The sequence below is a fragment of the Calonectris borealis genome, chromosome 1 (genome assembly GCF_964195595.1).
Source record: "Calonectris borealis chromosome 1, bCalBor7.hap1.2, whole genome shotgun sequence".
Lineage (NCBI taxonomy): Eukaryota > Metazoa > Chordata > Aves > Procellariiformes > Procellariidae > Calonectris > Calonectris borealis.
This window is the reverse complement of record NC_134312.1, coordinates 93,740,022-93,748,570: the sequence shown is the minus strand read 5'-3', so window position 1 is coordinate 93,748,570 and position 8,549 is coordinate 93,740,022.

Sequence of the window (8,549 nt, the reverse complement as noted above, 5' to 3'; positions counted from 1 at the left end):
GCTCTATTGGCGAGAACAATAAGATCACAGCTTTATTTTTATCTTCTTGCTTTTGCATTGCAAAAGTCAAGTTACTGTATAGAAAGAAAGTCCTATTAGCTGCTTCACGAGACTAACATGAGCATCTGCCTTCAGCTTGGCTGTTTCATCCCCCCCTTCTCCCGGTCCCCTTCTTCCTGTTCCCTAAATGCTTATTAAGAACAGCAATTGGAAGAGCAGGTGTGTAAAAAAAGAGAAAGAAGTACTCTCATCCATACAAACGCCTAAGCCCATGGCTATGTTTCTTGTATCGACTGAATAGAAAGCTGCTGTCCTCAGAAAACTGGTAATAAAAATCATTTGGGAGGCTCACTGCTCAGTGCAGAGCAATGTCTGTTCTCAATGCAGTTTCTGGTTTCTCCTTTATGGAAAGTGTCCTTTCTGATGTGCATGACAAAGGTGGTTCTCCCAGGTTGGATGGAGCATTCACAGCCGCATGCAGAGGGCACAGAGCCTTGTCATGGGGCAAGTACACTGGGGAATGGTCACAAGAGGACTGTTCAGATATTTTGGTGTCATATTCAGAGAGGGGATTTTACCTGGCTAACTGAAAGGTAGGGGTGAACCACTTTGCAGTGAGTTCACACATATATGAATGCAAATAGGATTTGAAAGTGGTAGGCGTACATGTCTTGCACATCTGCACCATCTGCCTTCTCTGGGCCATAATCACCTTTTCTGAGAGGTTGTATCAGCCACTACTGCTGTCTGTAATATTCATAATAGCACTGACTGCACTGTTCATATATTCATACAACCATGGTCTCCCATAGCGAAAGCTGCCTCCCTTATGGCTACAGACTTGAAAGCAGACCCACCTGCAGACTGCCGTGCCAGCAGCTGTAGAGCTGGCGGAGAAGCCAGGGCCAGAAAAGCAGTCACGCATTGCAAAGCCACTATCAGGCTCTGTTTCACAGGTGAAGAAACTGAGACAGATGGAGGACAAGTGAATTGCTCAAAGTGGTATGAGTAGTTTCACTGGCAATTCCCAGTCTTGAAACTAAGCCTGGCTTAGGCCAGGTTCTGTGCAACATGTAGTAAATTGGACTGCAACAGTCCTGGGCTCCCCACTCTTGCCCCAGAGAGACTCACTGCAGACAGCTGGCGCAGCCGACACTGTGGTTGCACCACTGTGTTGGCTCTGATCCGACAGTACTGCTGGGGGACCTTCCCCTTTCTTTCTCCTGAGGGTGTCTATGGTGAGAAAGTAGCTGATTCTTTACACAATAGATGCTCTTTCTTAAATTAAAATAATCCCTTCTGGGTTTTGGACCTGTTCAGCTCAGTCTTCCCTTTTTGGGCACACGATGTAGTTGGGTGACTGAATAATTTATAGGTACCACCTGGCAGGAGCAGAGACAATGACATTTAAAGAGTCAGTAAGGATGAAACAAAGGCTTTGTTGTTTACTGATGCTCCAAGAATAGGCTGCACTGAGAGCAAGCACACCTTGTATTTCCCCTCTGCCCCTTGTCCCTTTGGTGACGCCTCCCAATCCACTCTAGTCTGCAATTTCCACTTCTTTCTTCCCTGCTTCTCTCCCTACAATTGCCTGCCTCATCAGAGCGTGGAGCTCGGGTGCTCCATGCCTTGGTTGCACAGGGGTTTCAGTAGACCATGGGCAAAAGTTGAAACTATCACCTTTTTTGCAGTCAGATGTATTGCAGATGAATTGGGACTCTCCCACCTCTTCCAACTGGGAGCCTGAGGTGGACCAATCTGCCTCATTCCTAGACCTCTGAGTAACTCTTTTCTGCCCAATTTCTTCTTTCCATTTGCCTAGGTCTAAGCACCTGCTAGACCCCTGTCTCTGACTAAAGAGCATTCTCACCCATGAGCCCTGTTTTGGACTTTGACCTTCTTCCTAGTCCTCCAGCTTGTCCAGGCCCCGGGCTTGAGGACACTGGTCAGGTGGGCAGGGCAGTCTGCAGGGAAAGTGAGGGCTGTAAAGGATGGAAATCATCCCAAATGATATTTGCCATTTTTGGCAGCAGTTTGATCACCCATGATGTGATGTGTGCCCACCCTGGACCACATCTAATCCGCCAGTTCTTCTTGTTTTTCAGGAAAAATGATGGGGTGGAAAAGAGCCAAACAGATTAGCTTGTGTTGGGACTAGGACTTTTCGGCTCGTATGGCTCTTTTATGGCTCACATGGCTCTGTCAGGCTAACCCATGATTCATTGACTTTTCTAGTTATTCAGACTTTGCCTAGCTGTCCATCATCCTAGGAACCAGCTAGTCTCCTGAAAACTAATTCTCCCTGCCAATGTTGCCATTTCAACCCGGTATCTTTACAGTCCTAGGACACTTCTCTTACTGTTTGGTATGCTTGGATCTGGCCTCGATAAACTAGGAGACCTTGCTATCACTCTTTGAACAGCACAACCCTCTTTGCACCGATTAGTTGTTAGGCTGAAGTATTTGAAGGCTCTAGGTGATGTGCTTCACTTTTAAAAAGAGAAAGACGGAGAAGAGCACAAATATACACGCAGAAACTACCAAATAATGAAAAGCAAAGAGGTTTCTAAAGTTCTCTTTTCAGACTGATAACTTGCCATCCAGTGTTAACGGTGTATTGCTCACGTCTCCAGAAAAGGTATTTAGAAGGAAGAGGGAGTTGCACATTTCCGGAGTGGGATGTATTGGAAAGGATAAATAGCTCCATCCCATAGTAACACTAGTCAGTCAGGCGTGTGCTGTGTGTCACTCAGTGGAGGAGTGCCTGCTCCACTGCGCAGCATCTCTGCTCTCACTGACAGTAGCTTCAGTCCTGTGTTCCTTATTTTCCCATCATGACTCTCCTCTGCACCTTCCATCCTTTAGTATCAGGCTGCTCCCTGCTTCTGGATTACAGATCAGCTCTGGGAGTACATCCCCTTTCTCGACTGTGCCATGCTTTTTGTGCCTCCGTGCCTTTTGCAGTCTCACATGCTGGCCACTTTCACACTTTTAATCTCCTTTATTTCTTCCCTCCCCTCTCCCCGCACTGCTCTTTTCAGCGTTATAATAGTATTTGGCACTTCTTTCAAAAACATTTTTAAGGCATAATCATATTTTCTTCAGGTTTTTATAGGTTTAGCCATCTCACAACGCCAGTGGGGAAAGTGAAGCTAAGCACACTTAGTGATCATCCCAGAAAATGTTCATGTCAAAATCAGAAACAGACTTCAAGGTATCTCAGTCTCAGAGCATGGTTCTGGCTCTCTTGCAGGGCCTGGACACCGCACTCTGCTCCAAGCCACTCACGAGGTGGCGGTTCCTGCCATCACAGATCAGCCGGTGGGATGGGCTATGCCAGCCCCTCGTAATCTGCTCTGGTGCAAAGTCAACAAGGAAGTCAAGCTCATGGGCTTTGTACAGGTAGGTGAGAGTCATTCACAGGATCCCATCACCAGCCCAGTTTTGGGGGTACCAGCAAACAGCTGGCTCTGCAGAACTATTCTAAATCTTTTCCAGATGCTTGAAACATATGCTTGAAAGCCACAGAATAAGCAAGAGGGAAGGATGTGATAAATCAGATAGATCATTTATTTGCCCCTTCTGACCTGTATGATACTATCATTATCCAATGGTGTGCTTTCAGAACATGAACAGGCCTTGTGTGAGCCACAACACAGGGGTGAGCATAGCTCAGCTACCTGGAAATACATATGTACTTCGGTTTATTGTGGGGAGTGTAACAGAAGGGAATAAAACTAAACATTTCTCCCATTTATGGAGGGTAGTCTATGTGTCTGCTATATATTGTTCCTCCTTGGACAGAGCTGTTGAATGGCTGTCAGCACACTGAAGGCTTTTAAATATAATAGAAAGCCAACCTAAACTTCCCTCATCTGGTCTGGATAATGTGACTGATCTCACCATTCCTGCCGAACAATGGAAAATTGCCTGAATATTTAAACATGTATTGTTCTTAGGGAAACAAAATGTTCAGCTAGTTTGGTCGCCTTAGCAACATCCACTTCTAAAAATACAAAAGAGACAATCTACAAAATAAGTGAACGTGTAGAACAGGCAAGGAGAGAAAATGCTTCTTTCTCCCTGACCCAGAGCAACTGGGTTGTGGGCATGAAATTTAAATCTCAGTCAAGGTTTTCACACACTTCTTGCACAAGTTCAATTTTTAATAGTTTAGAACGTGACTAATGTTAAACCCATGCAAGCCCCTGTGACATCTCTTTTATATCGGCTCCAAACCAATTCTGTTGATGGTACGTTTAGAGTGATATGAGCACAGAAAGCACAGATCGCACCAAAAGTAAGCAGCAGGTCACAGTGATGGTTGCTATCTGTTAGGGGGCAAAGGGGCTAAAACTGTAAAGGATTAATTAAGAATGATCAAAGGCCAACCTGAGATAGACCTTGCAAAGGCAAGTAATAGAAACAACAAACGATTCCTTTGTGACGTGGTATGGAAAGGACCTGTGCATGCCTGGGGAAAGTAATGAGGGGATCATAGGTGTGACCCAAGGACAGAATGAATTAAATGAGTAATATTTCGACTTTCAGCAATTCTGACAGTGGAGAACACAGGGCAAGTGCTGTGTGTAAAGAAAAGGAAATGACTGCATTTGAGATGAAACAAGAACGTAAGCATCTTGATCAGCTCCAGTCACAGGGACCAGAATATCTCAGAATATTGAGATAGCTGGCATATGAAATGGCAAGTCTTCCAGGGCGGATTTTTAATTAATCTATCAAGTTGGTGGTGGCACTGTCTGACTGCAGAATAACAGATACAGTACTTCTGTTATCTCTAAGAAAAGGAAAAGGGTGTAATCTAGGGAAATGCAGACCCATTCTTCTGACCACCACAGTGCATACAGCTGTAGAGCCAATCTGTAGGAAGGGATAATAAAAAAACACGGAGGCAAATGAACAATGAGGTACAATGCAATATTAGTTTGTCGAAGGCAGAGCATGCCAGAATAACTCGATATTTCTCTTTGATAAGACAACTATTTTGGATAGGGGAAGTGATAGAGATCTTATCTGTCCAGACTACAATAAAGTACTTGACACAGTGCCATATGTGAAATTAATAGCTAAAATAGAAGTTATGAAAAAGTTAGAAGGCGGATAAAGAGCTGGCTGATGGGGAGACAAAGGTAGGTTGTACAAAAAGGGAAGGTATCAGGTTAGAAGAATGGAATTCAGTAACTGGCTTTACTAGTGCATTAGCTTTAATATGCAGAAACGTATCGGCATCCATAACAGCAGCACTGTGGTGGCTCAACAGCTGGAAATGCCAGAGGAAGACAAAAGCTTGCACTTAGTAATATATTACACTGTCATCACACGGTGACTATGAGCCCCAACATGTTGCAATTGTGAAAAGGCAAATAATACCCTACAATGTATCCGGAGAGAGAGGGAAGAGTGAATAGCGGTATGCAGGACTCAGGAGAGATCTCATCTGAAAAATGGAGTGCAATTCTTGCCGCCTACTTACTAGAAATACGTATTCCAACAGGAACACGTGAAGAGAAGAGTGAGCAGATGATACCAGGAGCAAGGGGGCTTCTAGCCTATGTGGAGAGACAGCCAGCAAAGTGAAGGATGAGAGAGGGTGTATTTCCTCTCTATAAATGTATCAGGGTGTAAAAATCAGAAGAGGAGGAAGTTATTAAAGCTGAATGACAGTTGTATCCCAAGAACAAGTGGGTATAAACTGACCATAAAGGAATTTAGCCTGGAAATGAGAAGAAAGCTTCTAGCCATCAGAGCAATTAGGTTCGGGAACAATCTCTGATGGGAGAGGTGAGGAAAGGAGGCCAGCATGCTTTAAGAGGATTTCACTCAAATGAAAGACATTTCGTGCTGTGGCTTCCTCTGATAGCATTCAGTGACCGAGAGGCTTCTAGGGCTGTATTTGCCTAATCACAAATCGATTTGGCAGCATCCATATCCAAAAGGTCTCCACTTTAACCTAAACTTAAGTCTACACTTTCAGCCACACCAGTACGACTCAGGGTGCAAAACAATGATTCACTGGAACACACTTGGTGGGGAGAGAATGACAGCAGGGAAAGGAAAATACTATTTCAGCAGAAGGCCCTTATCCTTCCCTGGTACTGAGGGACATGAGATAACACCACATTTGCAAATTGGGGGTACAGCCCTGTGATGCTGATGCCAACAGATGAGCCAAAAGAGCTTCCTAAAAGTATAGTAACTGCATACGCTCTGTATAGATACGTCGTGGAGAGATATAGAAACAGCCCCAACTCTCTCCCAGTCTGTTTCTGTTTGCTTTCCCCCATGAACTGTGACTTTGTTGAGGCTGCTCAGATGAAAGCCTTCTTTTTTCTGGATGTTGTTCAGCCTGTTTTTTATCACTTACAAGGTGGTTGCCATGCTGTATTTATGCTCCTCATGACATTTTGTGACAGTTCTTCTCACAGAAGCTTTTTACAGAAGGGGAACTGATGTTCAAGCCGATGGGATGACTTGCCTAAAGTCACTCGGGAAGTCTGTGGTAGAACAGATTGTCTACCAAATCCCTACTCCCTGCCTAACCACAAAGCCAGTGTCTCTGCTACTCTTTCTTCCTTGTTTCATTTTCCCCTTCCATTTTAGTCTGCTTCTGCCAAGCTCATTCATGTCCTTTTCGCTCACTTCTCCTTGCCAGCTGAAGCACATGGCTCCGGTGCCCTGCTGCAAGCCTCTGCCCTCTGATTTCTCATGGTTCTCCATTTGCTCCATCCATCGCTCTCACGGCTCTCACGGTTGTAGATCACCACAGCAACAGCATAGGGGTGGTTAGGAGAAATGTAAGACAAATGAGTTACTGTGACTCCAGCTGAGGCAATATGCGTGTACAAATGGGAAGCAGGGCTTTGGGAGAGCCCTGGGCAGGTTTCTTGGTTTATACAGTTGATAGGAGCTAATATGACAGGCTTGCCAGATCTTGCTCATCAAGGGTAAAACTCATACAATTAATTCCCACCTTGTGCTCCCCTCAGCAGGCAGCTTTTCCTCTATGTTTTCTCTGCCGCATTGCAGCCTCTGTCCCCCCTGTGCCCCCCCTTCCCATGCCAGGCACAGCTGGTGAGTGTAATCTGTGATCCACTGAGGACCATCCGGGGGGACAGGGGTGCCACAGAGCAGGACACCAACCTCTTGTGCTGTCATGTGAGCCAGTGGGCCACACGCAACTTCCATCAGTATAATGCATGGAAGAGAAAAAGAGTTGGCAGAGAAGAAAGCAAAGGCAGTGGATACTGCAGTTGCTATGCAAGACTGTTGAAATTATCTGAAATGAGTGTTCTGGGGGGATCTACGATGCAAGGAAACTCACATGTGTGTATCCTTCAACAGGCAGACTGAGCTGCAGCTCATCTCTACATGTGCTTTGATTTGGAAAAACAGCTAATTATATATCATTCACACTCTACTGTAATTATTCTCTCTCTGGAAACAAAATTTATGTGCAGTGTGGAAAGGGTCTGTCAATGCCACTGTAGCCCTTTGGGTGAGCAGGCTTGTGTGAGCCTGGTGTTTTGAGTAGGGAGATTTTCTCTGAAGTATCAGAACTTTTATGATGTGTTTAAGTTGTGATCAGAATGGAGACCTTTCTCATCATATGTGTGTCTTTCCAAGCAGGGAGTCTCAAAAGCAACTGTGATATGGTGAACATGATATTTGACTATACAGCCAGCTACAGAGATTCTTGCCTTTCACAATCTTCTTGTCACTGTCCCATTTATATGGATGTAACTTTTGGTGCAATTGCAGCAATTGCTTTCAGGGAAAATGACTTAGATATGTATAAATGTGGTCAGTGCCGTAAGTGTCTGAGAAATCATTAATCATAATGGACCAGATCTTCAGATGAATCAAGTTAATATTTGTCTCAGAGAAAAGTGTGCAGGGCAAGGTGACATAAGCTAACATTTTACTCAGCTAACCCTCATCCTGCAGAGAGATTAAAATGAATCTAAAGAGAATATTATTAAAATATTTTAGGGTTTGCTCTACCTATGCTACAGGTATATGTCCCTTGGAGATTGCTATATGGGCCAGAGATTTATACGTGCTCTCCCCTGTCTGCTCCTAAATAACAGGAGAAGCAAGAGACATAAAGCTGGGTGTTTCAAGTCAGTGCTTATGAACTTATTGTCCAAAGACCACAGGTGTTTGGTAAGACATTAAAGGTTTTCCACAAAATGCTGTAAAAATACACAGTGAAAGAAAATACACACCTACATTCCTGCTTGCAAACAACAACAAAAAGGAGAGGGAGAAAGTAAATGCTATTTAATTTATATAAACAGGAAAAAAAATAAAGGCATATACAAAATTCTAGTCTAATTTTTAGTTGATGATAAAGGAAAAGCAGTGAGCTATGTCTTTTTTTTTCTTTTCATAAAGGCTAGATTGCTAAGAAACACTGCTACACTCTGCCTCAGCGCAATCCTTTTGATCAGCTCTCTGCCTGCTTTGTACCACAGACTCTCTGACAAAGCTGAGGCCACAGATCTGTCCCACTCTTTCCCTTTTCTCTC